Below are 17,414 nucleotides of genomic sequence, written 5' to 3' on the forward strand. Positions count from 1 at the left end.
AGCTTCAGACAATAAGAAATAGGAGCCGGAGTGGACCATTGGCTCCTTCACTCGGGCCTGGTCTGTCATTCAGTTAGATCATGGCTGATCTACCTCACATCCACCCTCCTGCACTATCCACAACTATCTTCTTTGCCTTAATATCCGCAGATCTTTGGAACCCTTCTTGAAGAAACTCAGCGACTGAACAACTACGTTCTCTGTGCTGCAGACTAATAATACAACGAGCATTAAATCAAATGTTGGTTCTTTATCGGGGTTAATATTTGAGATGGGGCACGGATTGGTAACAGTTCATGTTGTTCTGATAACAGAACCAGAGCCTCCCATTTACAGAGCTGTTCGGAGGCCAGTAAATCGGAAAAACAAACATTCAGCACCACAGAAAGAGATCATTCGGGCACGCTTTCAGTTATAATATTGCTTTATTAATATTAGCAGTTCACAATCCTACTGACAGATCCGATTCAGTGAAGAGGAGGTGAGAGTGCCTTGCCGGTTTTTGTACGGGTTGACTGTGCCTCTGTAACAGTGTGGGGCTCAGTGCACAGAGATACACGGCGGAGTCAGAGACATGGACGCCGGTGATATTTAATGGAACGGTTTTCTTGTCTTTGTCCAAATCAGCAGAAAATCGGTCAGAAAACTCTGGTGACTTATCGCCCTGTTCCTTGCTGAACATTTTCAGTAAATATCTCGGAGCTTTCCCGGGATACTGGATGTACCAGAAGAGAGTTAGCGAGGAGTATTGAGTTTCGTAACTGCAGTTCAATATTGCTGTTTGTTCTTCCTGAACCGTTAATTCAGGCGGCTCCTGGGAAACTGAATCTTGGCCACTGGTTCCTGTAACAAGATATAGAATGTGTCAGAAATCTGTGAGTAAATATAACGCATGAAACACACACTGAGGATTTGAGCTCAGACTCACCGGGCAGCAAGACCATTATTATCAGTAAAGCACACGGGGAGCACATGGTTCCTGATTGGACAGTAAACAGCGACAGTGTTTCAAATACGTTGCTGCTTCTTGTCTCATATCACAGAGTAAACTCTGATCAGTGGCCGGCTTCACTTGTTGGGAAGTTGAGGGGCGTTCCTCCGTGCTACGATTGGCCCGTCTCGCAACTTTTACGTCAGCTGTGGACCAGCCTCTGTTAGTTGAGGACGAAACACAGCTAAGTCTGTCCAATCAGATTCCACCCCTGGTTGTGTTTTTCAGTTTTGTTCCCTTTTTCTGTCTCATATTATCCGTCATTTTGGCTTTTTCTGGGTGTAACTCGCTTTTCTTCGAATTAATGTTTGTCTATTTGTTTCGATAGATCTTTATCTCGAATCAAGGCGAAAGGTGAAAGGAATCATTTTAATTCAGCCTAATGCACAAGAATTAACGAGTGCCACCCAGAGCATTAGCATCGTTAATAGTTACTGTTTTGAGGGGGCCAGGGATAAATAGTCAACCAACTCTACACCGAGATGCGGTTCCACTAGGGTTAGCTTTGTAAAGTACTGATTTCAGTCATTATTTTTAAGACAGGATCTTTACAATGTGATAACTCTGACTGTGCCATTAGCTCACATTTCAAAGATGTCCACTGACAAATAGGCACCAGCCCCAGAACTTTTGAAAGTACAGCTTTACGACGTCGTTCGCCAATTCACCAACCCTGCACATCTTTGGGTTGTGGGAGTGAGACCCACGCAAACACGGGGAGAATGTACAAACTACACACAGCCAGCGACCTGGGGCCGGATTGAACCGATGTCCTCAATGCCATGCGACAGCAGTGCTAACTACTGCGCTACCGCGCCACTCTGTGTTTATACTGAGTTGATACAATTTGCTATTTTCTGCAAGATTATGTGGAATCTCCCATCTAGGCACCACATAGATATTACCGATCGTGAATTATATTTTGACCCATGAGTCCTAATATGTTAATCCGGTTTGATGAGCATTATAACTACTCACTGTGTCACAGCGCCGCCAGTATTACCAGAAACATTTCTAATTGAGTCTCTCTCAGTGAATTGGACTGGACTGAGTCAGAGATTGGAAGGAGAGAGCGAACCCGGCTCTGTTCAGCTTAGTGCAGTGCGGGGGTGGTGGAGGGGGAGGTCTACTGTGATCTCACTCGCCTCCCATCCCACCTGCTTGGCCGAGACCATCAAGTGAGTTTGTGACGCCCGTGCCTGAATTTGGCGCCCTCTGCTGCCGGATTCTGTTTACTTCTCGTCAGAATTCGGCTGTTGAATGCATTCAGAGTTTACTGCAATGCGTATCAGGGCGGCAAACCGAGCCAGAAATTTAAATTTCGTCTGTTACTGTTGTTGTTACTGTTGGTGTTTTTAATCAGAAAATGATGCTAAATTTGTGCAAATGACCGCTGGAGTTCTCTGTTTAGCCCTGGGACGACGAAGTCGAAAGAATGCTAAGAATTTGGAGGACAGGCGGAGGTTATAAATCAGAATGATAACAGGGCTGAACAGACTAGTTTTGATAATTTTGATCACAACGAAGCTACAAAAGCGAGTAAACGGATGCTCTCAGGGTTTTATTTTTAGCAGTGACCAGATTGCACAGAATTGTTTGAATTAGCTGAAAGTTCAACGTCCGAGAAAGAAGATAGAGGTAGGTGAATGATATTTCATGTTGCGGTTGTTTGTGGGAGATAATGAAGTGTTATAGACGACTTTGAATGGATCAGTACAATGGCAGTTCAGAATTAACGCGGGCGGTGCTCGAACAACGATTTTTGATTTACAAGACAAACGCTTTTCCTCTTGGCCACCGCACCGAGTGCAAGCGAACAGTATTAATTGTACTGTGATTTGATACCATTTGGCGTTTGGCGCCGAAATTGACGAGGGAAGATGAATCAATAGAACATGTCATCAGGGAGGAACTTGAGAACGGAAAACAACACGGGGTAAAATGCAGGGTAAAAAGGGCAATAGAAAAACCTCTTTCAAATAGGCGTATATAGTGTCAGTTGAATCTGGCCCCTTACCGCCCCTCCTACACAATATTGTTCTCAGTGAGGTGAGCAGTGAGCAGGTGCAGGATGGTCAAAGGCGGCTGGATGCTCAACTGTCGCTATTTCCGCTCCATCACATGTGACTGCAGCTGATAATCGCCGCACACATTTTCAGTATTCAGTCTGCGGTGTCCCCGGTCATAGTTTCCGTTTGTTAGTCTCACTCCAACATCATTGTGATGCTATAGACTCTTGTGTTTGGTTGGATCAGCGGTGCAGTGGGACCTGAATCTGGATTTCTGCTCTGACAGATTGCCTGAAGAGCGATTGATTCGGAACTATCGCGGGGAACCGCTTCGCCGCTCATCTCGTTATGATCTCGAGACTCAGTATTTTCTTCACGGCAAAACCCCCATTCGCCACTCACTGTGTACCCAGATTTTATTGTTCATTAACTTATAATGATAATTCTGCGGATGACCGTTTTTGGTGGTCGACATGAGGCTGATTCTGAATTTTGAAATTATTGTAATTTTCTGTTCGTAAATTATTATAATTTTCTGAACTTTTGTGAGTCGAGGAGTTATCAGAGTCCCATGAATTTTACAGCACTCACCATGGACAGCACCACTCGCTCACCCGCTCGCTTATCTCGGCGACTGCATAACAGAAAGCAAAACGAGTCAACACATATTTGATGTATTTTCGATCGGAAATCGATGTTCCACTGAAGTCTAAAAAAGCATGCTGGTAATTTAGTGGTGTTGCTTCCTGAGACTCTCATTGAATAGTAAATGTGCAGTCTATGTATTCATAACTACAGCAGATCAGTCCATTCTGTCTTCAGTTACAGGAACTATTGGCTCAGATGCAATAGTCTTAGGCCCACCTAAGTTAATGGTCCTGGAAGATTTGATTATCCCCACATCTGAGAGCTTTCATTACTTCTGCTCGGAAGTGATATTCCAATATTAAATTTATTGTGCATGGCGACATGCAGATTAATCTCACGAATCCCAAATGTCCCCTTAATTGACCTGGACAAGACAGAGACCGCAATATAATCGGTGGATATATAGACTTAAGTGTTTTTCTGAATCGAGATCAAATCATCCCCCAGAGCAAAGGCAGGAACGCAACATTAGTAGAATTGAAAATATTCTTTGAGGTTTTTGTACATGGTTGTAGCTGCTTTGTGACACTGTTCTCAATGCACAGTAATAGACCGCCCCGTCCTCCACACTGAGCGCGTTTATATTGGTATAACCATTCTTTTTACACTTGTTGGCAGCCGCCAGATATCGTCCTGAGATCTCCTCTTTCTTCATCGCCAATAAGTTAATGATGATCAATCTCGGCGGCTGTGCCAGTTTTTGCTGATACCAGAGCATGCGGTACATAGTTGGGTCTGTATATCCGCAATCTAAACGCACGGAACCCCTTTCTGATGCGATATTGTCACCGGTGACTGAGTTACTGGATCTGCGCATAGTCCGCCTGCGAAAGTAGAGGAATGAAACATAAGAACATAAGAACTAGAAGCAGGAGTAGGCCATCTGGCCCCTCGAGCCTCCTCCACCATTCAATGAGATAATGTCTGATCTTTTCTGGACTCAGCTCCACTTTCCGGCCCGAACACCATAACCCTTAATCCCTCTATTCTTCAAAAAACTATCTATCTTTATCTTAAATACATTTAATGAAGGAGCCTCTACTGCTCCACTGGGTAAGGAATTCCATAGATTCACAACCCTTTGGGTGAAGACGTTCCTCCTAAACTCAGTCCTAAATCTACTTCCCCTTATTTTGAGGCTATGCCCCCTCGTTCTGCTTTCACCCGCCAGTGGAAACAACCTTCCCGCATCTATCCTATCTATTCCCTTCATAATTTTATATGTTTCTATAAGATCCCCCCTCATCCTTCTAAATTCTAATCTGTCAAGGGTTAATCAAAATTCCCGAGACTCTGAGAGTGAGTTGTCCATCTGAGAAACACGCGGCTGGGGGACCGGCGAATCCAGCCCACAATCCAGAACTTACTATGCAAGAGCGCCGCCAGTATTAACAGAGGCATGCCTGACTGAATCTCTCTGTGTGAATGGGAATGGGATGAGGCAGAGATTGAGAAGCAGAGAGGGAACCCGGGCTCTGTTCAGCTCATTGTTCCACCCACACACTGCAGGGTGTCAGTGCTATTGTTACATCACTCAGGATACCATCTCCATTGGCTTTGTCAGTGCCATCACGTGACTTCATCAGGCCCCTGCTTGACAATGGCACCCTCTACTGGCGGGTGCGTTGTAAAACATTTTAGGATGAGGTCAATTAGTCGATTCGGTGAGTATTTTATCTGCAGGCATGAGCGGTTTCCAGATAGCAAAATTTCAGCGAGGTGGCAGAGTGGTTAGAACTGCTGCCTCACAGCGCCAGGGACCAACGTTCACTTCCGGCCTTGGGTTGCTGAACAAATGCTTCAGCTCAAGAGAAGTTCTATGTCTTCTGGTCTTGTAAATTGAGACATCAGTTTTAAAGAAACAGACGTGTTCTTGTAAGAAGTGACAGGGCCCCTCAGCCGAACAATGAGAAGCTGCAGCCAGGCAGTTTAGTTGAACGTGGCACAGGTCCGTTGGCTCTTGCATGGGCAGCTGTTTCTGTAGTGTAGTGGTTATCACATTCGCCTTACACGCGAACAGGCCCCGGTTCGAAACCGGGCAGAAACATCCCGTGCGTCTAGTTTAGCCTGTTGCTGACTATTACCTTAATCTCGTAACTGATCTTCGTCATCGAGGAATAGCAAAAGCCGTGCACGGCTATGGGCCAGTGGCGCAATGGATAACGCTACTGACTACCAATTAGGCAATTCCCGGTTCGACTCCTGGCTGGCTCGGAGTTCAAACTTTTGGAGTCCCATTTAGTTCAGTGGGTGGGGCAGCTGCTTCTTGATGCAGAGCAAAGTGAGCAGGGCATCATCAATTCTCGTATCGGCTGTGGTTATTTATGAAAGACCTGCCCTCTCAATTTAACTTCAACTTCAAACAAGAACAGAAAATACTGGCCAATATCAGCAGGTCTGACAGCCTCTGTGGAGAGTGATGGCAGCAGTCGTTTCGAGTCTGGGTGACTCTTTGTCGAAGCTGGACAACAGGATCTTTGGTGAGATTTCGACTGGCGGTGTGTGTGTGGGGGAAGGGAGGGAGCATTAAGCATTGGGCCTCGATAGACGGCCAGCGATAGGTGGAGAATAACAAAAATGTGTTGGACAGAAAGAAGAAAAAGGGAATGTAAATGGTTCTAATCAAAGTTAAGAACGGTGCTGATAGAGGCGAAAAGGAGATTAGAATGTGTTAATTGCAGAGGACAATAAGGTACACGGGACCGATTTCCCAAGAGGGATGGCATGGGCTAGGGGGATGGGATGGTGGGGGACAATGGTGGGGGAAAACATACCAATGGAAGCAATGAAAATAAGTTGATGGAAATAAACATGTGGTGAACGGGGAGGAGGGATTTCACAGTCCGAAGTTGTTGAGCAGACTGTTAAATCCACAAGGCTGTTACAGCACGCTGCTATTGCCATGGAAGGTCGATCTAACATCTGCGGAAAATACTGGAACAGCTCAGCGAGTCAGGCTGGATTTGTCGACAGGACAACAAAGCTCGTCTTTCACCATCACCTTTCATTAAAACCGGGACGGGTTAGAAATGTCGGACGTTTTAACCAAGTGAAATCCCGGAGGGAGCAAACAAAACAACAGGAAAGGGCTCTGACAGGGTGCAAGTCAGGAGAGATTAAATGAGAAAAGGCCTAGGGTTCCCTGGCCACAGAGTGAAGTTACATCGAATGAGAGAATAATTACACCACAGTATGAGGCCATTCCAGCCGCTGTGTCTGTGCCAGCTCTCAACAACTACCGCCCGGATACAAAGAACAAGTGGAAACAAGATTCAAACCCAAATCTGCGATGGAAGTACACACAGAATGGGGGCAGCATTTACAGCGTGAAACTGTTGACCACACTCTGAGTGTGAAAGCTGTATTGAGCCCAGTGGAAAGATGCGCTGCTGTTCCTCGAGTGTTTGTTGAGCTACTTTGGAACATTTCAGGAGGCCGAGGTCCGGGAGGTCAGCGTTAAGATCCAGCTCTCCAGTCAGTTCAATTCTCCACTTTGGCTCTGTGGATTAGATGGGTCACGTCCCTGTGAAGTTAACGCAGATCTGGAACATCAATTCTATCCAAACGCACTCCAACTCAGACACTGTCGTCCTCGAGCATCATCTGTGGGGAGAGAAACGACACTAACATCCCGAGTCCTGAGGAATCTTTTTCAGAGTGAGCCAATGCAAATCAACCGTCAGCATCGTAAACAATTCATAATGTCTGACCTGGAGTGAAGGGCTTGTCCAGGATTTAAACCCACGACCGCTCGCATTGATTAAAAATATTTAAACGAGAACCATACCTCGAGACCAAAGAGCACAAATTTAAAACCGAGCTTAAGCAAAATATAACATATGTTAAGTTCGATATAATTTCTACATCTCATGGTTTTATATGTTGAAACATAAGTTTGGTTTAAAGAAACAGCTGTCGTCTTGTAATAAGTGGCCTGGCCCCTTAGCCTCACCATGCGAATCTGCAGCAACACAGTGACGTTGGACAGTGTACACATCCGATGGTTGCCAGCTGTTTCTGTAGTGTATTGGTTGTCACATTTGCCTAATACGCGAAATGTCCCCGGTTCGGAACCGGGCAGAAACATCTCATACTTCTAGTTTAGTCTGTTGCAGACTATTACCTCAATCTCGTAATTGGTCTTTATCAACGAGGAACAGCCAAATGCATGCACCCGTATGGGCCAGTGGCGCAATGGATAACGCGTCTGACTGCGAATTACGCGATTCCAGGTTCGACTCCTCGCTGGCTCGGATTTCAGAATTTTGGCGTGCGCTTTAACTCAGTGGGCGGGACAGCTGATTCTTGATGCAGAGCAAAGTGAGCAGGGCATCTTCAATTCTCGTATCGGTTGTGGTTATTTTCGAAAGCCCTGCCTTCTCAATTTAACTTCCACGTCACGCAAAACAAAACTTATCTTCAGGTCAGTAAAGTTCGATTCCTGATTGTTTTATAAGTTGAGACATCGGTTTTAACGAAACGGCTGTCTTCTTGTAGTAAGTGACATGGCCTCTCAGCCGAACCATGACAAGAGGCGGCAACACAGTGAGGTTGAACATTGCACAAGTCCATTGATTACTGCACCGCCAGCGGTTCCTGTAGTGTAGTGGTTAGCACATTCCCCTAACATGCGAAAGGTCCCCGGGTCCATACAGGGTAGAAACATCAAGTGCTTCTCATGTTGTGTGAGGAGTGTTTGCACAAAGTACTTTTGTTCCCCGATCTCGTATGTTCGAGGATTATGAGGTTTAATCTCTCATGAGCCACTAAAATAAATTCCACATTAAGTCATAAGTACTGAATTTTCGACAGGCGGAGGTGGGGTGCCCTATTGGGCCTCGATAGAGTGGTCAGCAATAGGTGGAAAATGACGACAATGTCTCGGACAGAAAGAAAAAGGGAATGTAAATGTGGCTAATGAAGGCTAACAAAGGTGCTGATAGTGGCGCCTCAAGAGATCAGAATGTGTTAATAGCAGAACAAAGTAAGCAGGATGTCAGAGAACAATTGGCGACAGGGATCAGATTGCTCAAGTAGGATGGTATGGGCTGGGGGAGGGGGGCAATGCTGAGGGTAAAACATATCAATGGAAGGAATGAAAATAATTTGATGGAAACAGATGGTGGAGGGGGAAGAGAGATTACACAGTCTGATGTTGTTGAACTGAATAAAATGAAACAGACAGAGAGCTGCTTGAATCTTCTGGAATTAGTCAATAGAGGTAAGTGAATGTCCACTCATAGACAAGCTTTTAGAAAATGTCTCGATTGTCTCGGGAACGTGTTGGTTCCCTGCTGTGTGAGCTCAGATTCTCAAAGGAAACCCAATGTCAATGAATCCCGCCGAATGCGCCGCAAAGAAATGAAGAAAACATCGCTTGACCAACAGAAAACCTTATCAAAGGGCTCGTCCGGGATTTGAACCCGGGACCTTAAGCATGCTGTTATTGCCATGGAAAATCGATCGGACATCTGCGGAAAATACTGGAACAACTCAGCGAGCCAGGCGGGATTTGTCGACAGGACAACAAAGCTCGTCTTTCACCGTCACCTTTCATTAAAACCGCGACCGGTTAGAAATGTCGGACGTTTTAACCAAGTGAAATCCCGGAGGGAGCAAACAGAACAACAGGAAAGGGCTCTGATAGGGGGCAAGTCAGGAGAGATTAAATGAGAAAAGGCCTAGGATTCCCTGGCCACAGAGTGAAGTTACATCGAATGAGAGAATAATTACACCACAGTATGAGGCCATTCCAGCCGCTGTGTCTGTGCCAGCTCTCAACAACTACCGCCCGGATACAAAGAACAAGTGGAAACAAGATTCAAACCCAAATCTGCGATGGAAGTACACACAGAATGGGGGCCGCATTTACAGTGTGAGACTGTTGCACACAGAGTGTGAAAGCTGTATTGAGCCCAGTGGAAAGATGCGCTGCTGTTCCTCGAGTGTTTGTTGAGCTTCTTTGGAACATTTCAGGAGGCCGAGGTCCGGGAGGTCAGCGTTAAGATGCAGCTCTCCAGTCAGTTCAATTCTCCACTTTGGCTCTGTGGATTAGATGGGTCACGTCCCTGTGAAGTTAACGCAGATCATGTTAAGTTCGATCTAATTTCTACATCTCGTGGTTTTATATGTTGAAACATCTGTTTTTGAAAGAAACAGCAGTCGTCTTGTAATAAGTGGCCTGGCCTCTCAGCCTCACCATGCGAATCTGCAGCAACACAGTGAGGTTGCACATTGTACACGTCCGGTGGTCGTCAGCTGTTTCTGTAGTGTAGTGGTTATCACATTCGCCTAACACGCGAAAGGTCCCCGGGTCGAAACCGGGCAGAAACATCTCGTACTTCCAGGTGAGTCTGTTGCTGACTATTGCCTCAATCTCATAACTGGTCTTCATCAACGAGAAATAGCAAAATGCATCACCCATATGGGCCAGTGGCGCAATGGATAACGCGTCTGACGACGAATCAGGAGATTCCGGGTTCGACTCCTGGCTGGCTCGGAATTCAAACCTTTGGCGTGCGCTTCAACTCAGTGGGTGGGACAGCTGGTTCTTGATGCAGAGCAAAGTGAGCAGGGCATCATCAATTCCCGTATCGGCTGTGGTTATTTACGAAACCGCTGCCTTCTCAATTTAACTTCCATAACTTAACTTATCTTCAGGTCTGTAAAGTTCGATTCCTGATTGTTTTATAAGTCGAGACATCGGTTTTAAAGAAACGGCTGTCTTCTTGTAATAAGTGACATGGCCTCTCAGCCGAACCATGAGAAGCTGCAGCAACACAGTGAGGTTGAACATTGCACAAGTCCATTGATTACTGCACCGCCAGCGGTTTCTGTAGTGTAGTGGTTAGCACATTCCCCTAACATGCGAAAGGTCCCCGGGGCCATACCGGGTAGAAACATCAAGTGCTTCTCATGTTGTGTGAGGAATGTTTGCACAAAGTACTTTTGTTCCCCGATCTCGTATGTTCGAGGATTATGAGGTTTAGTCTCTCATGAGCCACTAAAATAAATTCCACATTCAGTCACAAGTACTGAATTTTCGACAGGCAATGAGAAGAAAAGCATCTTCCTATTTTGGATATTCGGAGCTAGTTCATCCTCAACAGAATTTCATGCATTTACAAATGCAGATGAACATACTTATTCACCATCTCAAACATGTCTAAATGAACGACAAATGCAACTTACTGCGGTTGCTTCATTCTGAAACAAAAACAGAAAATACTGGACAATCTCAGCAGGTCTGACAGCCTCTGTGGAGAGAGATGGCAGCGGTCGTTCCGGGTCTGGGTGACTCTTTGTCAAAGCTGGAGAACTGGAAATGGGGTCAGATTCAGACTATTGCGGATGGGCGGGGGTGGGGTGCCCTATTGGGCCTCGATAGGGTGGTCAGCAATAGGTGGAAAATGACGAAAATGTCTCGGACAGAAAGAAAAAGGGAATGTAAATGAGGCTAATCAAGGCTAACAAAGGTGCTGATAGTGGCGCCTCAAGAGATCAGAATGTGTTAATGGCAGAACAAAGTAAGCAGTGTGTCAGAGAACAATTCGTGACAAGAATCAGATTGCTCATATAGGATGGTATTGGCTGGGGGTGGGGGGCACTGCTGAGGGCAAAACATATCAATGGAAGGAATTAAAATAAATTGATGGAAACAAACAGATGGTGGAGGGGGAAGAGAGATTACACAGTCTGATGTTGTTGAACTGAATAAAATGAAACAGACAGAGAGCTGCCTGAATCCACTGGAATTAGTCAATAGAGGTAAGTGAATGTCCACTCATAGACAAGCTTTTCGAAAATGTCTCGATTGTCTCGGGAACGTATTGGTTCCCTGCTGTGTGAGCTGAGCTTCTCAAAGCAAACCCAATGTGAATGAATCCCGCCGAATGCGCCGCAAAGAAATGAAAAAAACATATCGCCTGACCAACAGAAAACCTTATCAAAGGGCTCGTCCGAGATTTGGGCCCAGGACCTATCGCAAGTTTCGAAACCGAGACACCCAAAGCGAGAATCATACCCCTAGAGCAACGAGCCCCGGGAAAGTAACAGAAGCACGCTGTTATTGCCATCGAAAGTCGATCTAACATCTGCGGAAAATACTGGAACAACTCAGCAAGCCAGGCGGGATTTGTCGACAGGACAACAAAGCTCGTCTTTCACCATCACCTTTCATTAAAACCGGGACCGGTTAGAAATGTCGGAAGTTTTAACCAAGTGAAATCCCGGAGGGAGCAAACAGAACAACAGGAAAGCGCTCTGACAGGGTGCAAGTCGGGAGAGATTAAATGAGAAAATGGTTCCCTGGCCACAGAGTGAGGTTAGCATCGAATGAGAGAATAATTACACCACAGTATGAGGCCATTCCAGCCGCTGTGTCTGTGCCAGCTCTCAACAACTACCGCCCGGATACAAAGAACAAGTGGAAACAAGATTCAAACCCAAATCTGCGATGGAAGTACACACAGAATGGGGGAAGCATTTACAGCGTGAAACTGTTGCACACACTATGAGTGTGAAAGCTGTATTGAGCCGAGTGGAAAGATGCGCTGCTGCTCCTCGAGTGTTTGTTGAGCTTCTTTGGAACATTTCAGGAGGCCGAGGTCCGGGAGGTCAGCGTTAAGATGCAGCTCTCCAGTCAGTTCAATTCTCCACTTTGGCTCTGTGGATTAGATGGGTCACGTCCCCAGATCTGGAGCATCGATTCTATCCAAACGCACTCCAGCTCAGACATTGTCTCCCTCGAGCATCATCTGTGGGGACAGAAACGACGTAAACATCCCGAGTCCTGAGGAATCTTTTTCAGAGTGAGCCAATGTAAATCAACCCCGCCGTCAGCATCGCAAACAATTCATAATGTCTGATCTGGAGTAAAGGGCTTTTCCTGGATTTAAACACACGACCGCTCGCTTTGATTGAAAATCCCTAAACGAGAACCGTACCCCGAGACCAAGGAGCACAAATTTCAGACCCAGATTAAGCAAAATATAACTTACGTTAAGTTCGATATAATTTCTACATCTGTTGGTTTTATATGTTGAAACATCTGTTTTATTTAAGAAACAGCTGTCGTCTTGTAATAAGTGACGTGGCCTCTCAGCCTCACCATGCGAATCTGCAGCAACACAGTGAGGTTGCACATTGTACACGTCCGTTAGTCGCCAGCTGTTTCTGTAGTGTAGTGGTTATCACATTCGCCTAACACGCGAAATGTCCCCTGTTCGAAACCGGGCAGAAACATCTCGTACTTCTAGTTCAGTCTGTTGCTGAATATTACCTCAATCTCGGAGCTGGTCTTCATCGACGAGGAATAGCAAAAGCCATGCACCGCTGTGGGTTTGTGGCGCAATTGATAATTCGTGTGACTGCGGATCAGGCGATTCCAAGTTCGACTCCTGGCCGGTTCGGAGTTCAAGTTTTTGGCGTGCGCTTTAACTCAGTGTGTGGGACAGCTGGTTCTTGATGCAGAGCAAAGTGAGCAGGGCATCATCAATTCTCGTATCGGCTGTGGTGATTTACGAAACCCCTGCCGTCTCAATTTAACTTCCACTTCAAGCAAAACATAATTTATCTTCAGGTCTGTAAAGTTCGATTCCTGATTTTTTATAAGTTGAGACATCAGTTTTAAAGAAACGGCTGTCTTCTTGTAATAAGTGACATGGCCTCTCAGCCGAACCATGAGAAGCTGCAGCAACACAGTGAGGTTGAACATTGCACAAGTCCATTGATTACTGCACCGCCAGCGGTTTCTGTAGTGTAGTGGTTAGCACATTCCCCTAACATGCGAAAGGTCCCCGGGTCCATACCGGGTAGAAACATCAAGTGAAATGAAATGAAAATCGCTTATTGTCATAAATAGGCTTCAAATGAAGTTACTGTGAAAAGCCCCTAGTCGCCACATTCCGGCGCCTGTTCGGGGAGGCTGGTACGGGAATTTAAATCGTGGTGCTTGCCTGCCATGGTCTGCTTTAAAAGCCAGCTACTTAGCCCTGTGCTAAAGCAGCCCCACTGGCGGCATAAAGCTGGATTAAATTAATTCCAGACTAGAGTACGCAAACAGGTATTGAGCAAAACTGATCTACATATTGTGATTTCTTATATGATAGCACAGGGCGATTTGGCCCTGTGCTAAACAGCCTCTCGTTTTGCGTAAGGATTTTTTGCACAAAGTACGTTTGATCCTCGATCTCGTATGTTCGAGGATTATGAGGCTTAGTCTCTCATGAACCACTGAAATAAATTCCACATTTAGTCACAAGTACTGAATTTTCGACAGGCAATGAGAAGAAAAGGATCTTCCTATTTTGGATATTCGGAGCTAGTACAACAGAATTTCATGCATTTACAAATGCAGATGAACATACTTATTCACCATCTCAAACATGTCTAAGTGAACGACAAATGCAATTTACTGCGGATGCTTCATTCTGAAACAAAAACAGAAAATACTGCACAATCTCAGCAGGTCTGACAGCCTCTGTGGGACGAGATGGCAGCTGACGTTTTGAGTCTGAATGATTTGGGCTGGGGGGAGGAGGGACAATGCTGAGGGTAAAAAATGTCAATGGAAGCAATGAAAATAAATTGGTGGAAATAAACATGTGGTGGAAGAAAGAGAGACTTCACAGTGTGAAGTTGCTGATCTGAATAAAATGAAAGGGACAGAGAGCTGCCTGAATCCACCAGAGTTAGTGTATAGAGATAAGTGAATGTCCACTCATAGACAACCTTTTCGAAAATGTCTCGAGTTTCTCGGTAACGAGAACTGGTTCCCGGCAGCGTGAGCTCAGTTTCTCAAAGCAACCCCAATGTGAATTAATCCGGCGGTCTGCGCCGTAAATAAATGAAGAAAACATGTTGTTTGACCAACATCATCAAAGGGCTCGTCCGGGATTTGAACCCGGGACCTCTCGCAAATTCCGAAACCCAAATACCCGAAGCGAGAATCATACCCCTAGACCAACGAGCCCCTCAATCACACATGACTGAAGCAGACTGTCATTGCCACCGAAAGTCGATCTAACATCTACGGAGAAAGCGGAAAATACTGCAACAACTCAGGGAGTCAGGCGGCATTTGTCGACAGGACAACAAAGCTCGTCTTTCACCATCACCTTTCATTAAAACCGGGACCGGTTAGAAATGTCGGACGTTGTAACCAAGTGAAATCCCGGAGGGAGCAAACAGAACAACAGGAAAGGGCTCTGACCGGGTTCAAGTCAGGAGAGATTAAATGAGAAAAGGCCTTGGGTTCCCTGGCCACAGAGTGAGGTTAGCATCGAATCAGAGAATAATTACACCACAGAATGAGGCCATTCGGGCTGCCGTGTCTGTGCCAGCTCTCTGTCAGAGCAAAGGAACAAACAAAGAATGAAAAGATGTGTCTGGAGGAGCTGTCAGGGCAGATTGATCAACAGCTGCGAGAATGCAGCAAGTGTGAGAATGTGAGGATCTGTAGGGACCGCACAAATTCACATCAGCGGCGCTGCTGGGTTTTTCTAACTGGTGGAGTCGCATAGCCCCTGGGATGTTGTTGCACTCACCCTGGGACCTGCCTCTCCCTCTTTGCCCCTGACCTGGATGACGCATTCTCGTTGGGCAGAAATGGCCAACATCGATCAAGATCGAACGAAAATTTTAAATTTCTGTTGAAGGCTAAACCATACACCAAAACTTCACATGGCCCTGCACGATAATAATAATCGTGTTGCTCGATGATGCTCTGTTGAAATGGTTATCGTGCATTGCAGACTGTCGCACATTTTTAGGTTCATTACAGGATGGGATAGCGGAGACTCAGTGGCCTTGGGCCCACCTGAGTTAAGTTTTGGAAAAAATATCCATAATTTTAGGTATAATTAGCGCCACATCAGATAGTTTTCACTACCGCTGCTAGTGGGTTTTCCAAGTTTAAATTTACTGTAGAAATCGCCGCATGGAGATGAGCCTTATGATTTACCAAACTGTCTCTGTGTTGACTTGTACAAGAACAGAGAAAGCAATATAACTGCAATAGATCGACCTGACTGCTTTCGTGAAATTATTCCCGCAAGCAATGACACTAAATAAAGCTTAGCTGTCCAGTAAATACTCGCTGAGGTTTTTCTACGGGGCGTTATGTTATATCCAATGCTGTGCCTCACTGCACAGCAACAGACCGACGCGTCCTCCAGACTGAGGGCGCTTATATTGAGGTTACAGTTCTGTTCGGACTTGTCAGCAGCCGCCAGATATCGTCTGAAGCTGCGTCTTTCTTCAGAGTTAATAAGAACATAAGAACTAGGAACAGGAGTAGGCCATCTGGCCCCTCGAGCCTGCTCCGCCATTTAATGAGATCTTGGCTGATCTTTGTGGACTCAGCTCCACTCTCCGGCCCGTACACCATATCCCGAATCCCTTTATTCTTTAGAAAGGCATCTATCTTTTTCTTAAAAACGTTTCAAGAAGGAGCCTCAACTGCTTCACTGGGCAAGGAATTCCAGAGATTCACAACTCTTTCGGTGAAGATGTTCCTCCTACACTCCGTCCTAAATCTACCTCCCCTTATTTTGAGGCTATGCCCCCTAGTTCTGCTTTCCCCGACCAGTGGAAACAACCTGCCCGCATCTATCCTATCTATTCCCTTCATAATTTTATATGTCTCAATAAGATCCCCCCGCATCCTTCTAAACTCCAATGAGTACAGTCCCAGTCTACTCAACCTCTCGTCATTATCTAATCACCTCAATTCTGGGATCAACCTAGTGAATCTCCTCTGCACTCCCTCCAGTGCCAATATGTCCTTTCTCAGGGAAGGAGACTAAAACTGAACACAATACTCCAGATGCGGCCTCACCAACACCCTATACAATTGCAGCATAACTTCACTAGTCTTGAACTCCATCCCTCTAGCAATGAAAGACAAACTCGATTAGCCTTCTTAATCACCTGTTGCACCTGCACACCATCTTTTTGCGTCTCGTGCACCAGCACACCCAGGTCCCTCTGCACAGCAGCATGTTTTAACATCTTACCGTTTAAATAATAATCCATTCTGCTGTTATTCCTCCCAAAATGGATAGCCTCATTCTTGGCAACATTGAATTCCATCTGCCAGACCCTAGCCCATTCACCTAACCTATCCAAATCCTTCTGCAGACTTCCGGTATCCTCTGCCCTTTTTGCTTTACCACTCATCTTAGTGTCGTCTGCAAACTTTGACACATTGCACTTGGTCCCCAACTCCAAATCGTCTGTGTAAATTGTGAACAACTGCGGGCCCAACACTGATCCTTGAGGGACCCCACTTGTTATAGGTTGCCAACCAGAGAAACACCCATTTATCCCCACTCTCTGCTTTCTGTTAGTTAACCAATCCTCTACCCATGCTACCATTTTACCCTCAATGCCATGCATCTTTAGTTTATGCAGCAACCTTTTGTGTGGCACCTTGCCAAAAGCTTTCTGGAAATCCAGATATACCACATCCATTGGCTCCCCGTTATCTACTGCACTGGTAACAGCCTCAAAAAATTCTACCAAATTAGTCAGACACGACCTACCCTTTGTGAACCCATGCTGCGTCTGCCCAATGGGACAATTTCCCTCCAGGTGCCCTGCTATTTCCTCCTTAATGATAGATTCCAGCATTTTCCCTACAACCGAGGTTAAGCTTACAGGCCTATAATTACCCGCTTTCTGCCGACCTCCTTTTTTAAACAGTGGTGTCACGTTTGCTACATTCCAATCCTCTGGGACCACACCAGAGTCTAGTGAATATTGAT

The 17,414-nt window shown here is 45.7% G+C and overlaps 1 protein-coding gene and 4 non-coding genes across 6 annotated transcripts in view; 4 read left to right on the plus strand and 1 right to left on the minus strand.

Annotated features, from left to right (window-relative positions):
* LOC140421519 (uncharacterized) overlaps positions 1-17,414 on the plus strand; it is a 331,613-nt gene that overhangs the window by 275,857 nt on the left and 38,342 nt on the right. The window lies entirely within an intron of this gene.
* trnav-uac (transfer RNA valine (anticodon UAC)) lies at positions 5,623-5,695 on the plus strand. The gene has a single exon. It is a non-coding gene; the product is annotated as a tRNA-Val (tRNA).
* On the plus strand, positions 9,909-9,981 carry trnav-aac (transfer RNA valine (anticodon AAC)). The gene has a single exon. It is a non-coding gene; the product is annotated as a tRNA-Val (tRNA).
* Positions 12,819-12,891, plus strand: trnav-aac (transfer RNA valine (anticodon AAC)). The gene has a single exon. It is a non-coding gene; the product is annotated as a tRNA-Val (tRNA).
* trnap-cgg (transfer RNA proline (anticodon CGG)) lies at positions 14,531-14,620 on the minus strand. Its single transcript is given in 2 exon segments — positions 14,531-14,566; positions 14,585-14,620. It is a non-coding gene; the product is annotated as a tRNA-Pro (tRNA).

This window comes from Scyliorhinus torazame, chromosome 5, assembly GCF_047496885.1.
Source record: "Scyliorhinus torazame isolate Kashiwa2021f chromosome 5, sScyTor2.1, whole genome shotgun sequence".
NCBI lineage: Eukaryota > Metazoa > Chordata > Chondrichthyes > Carcharhiniformes > Scyliorhinidae > Scyliorhinus > Scyliorhinus torazame.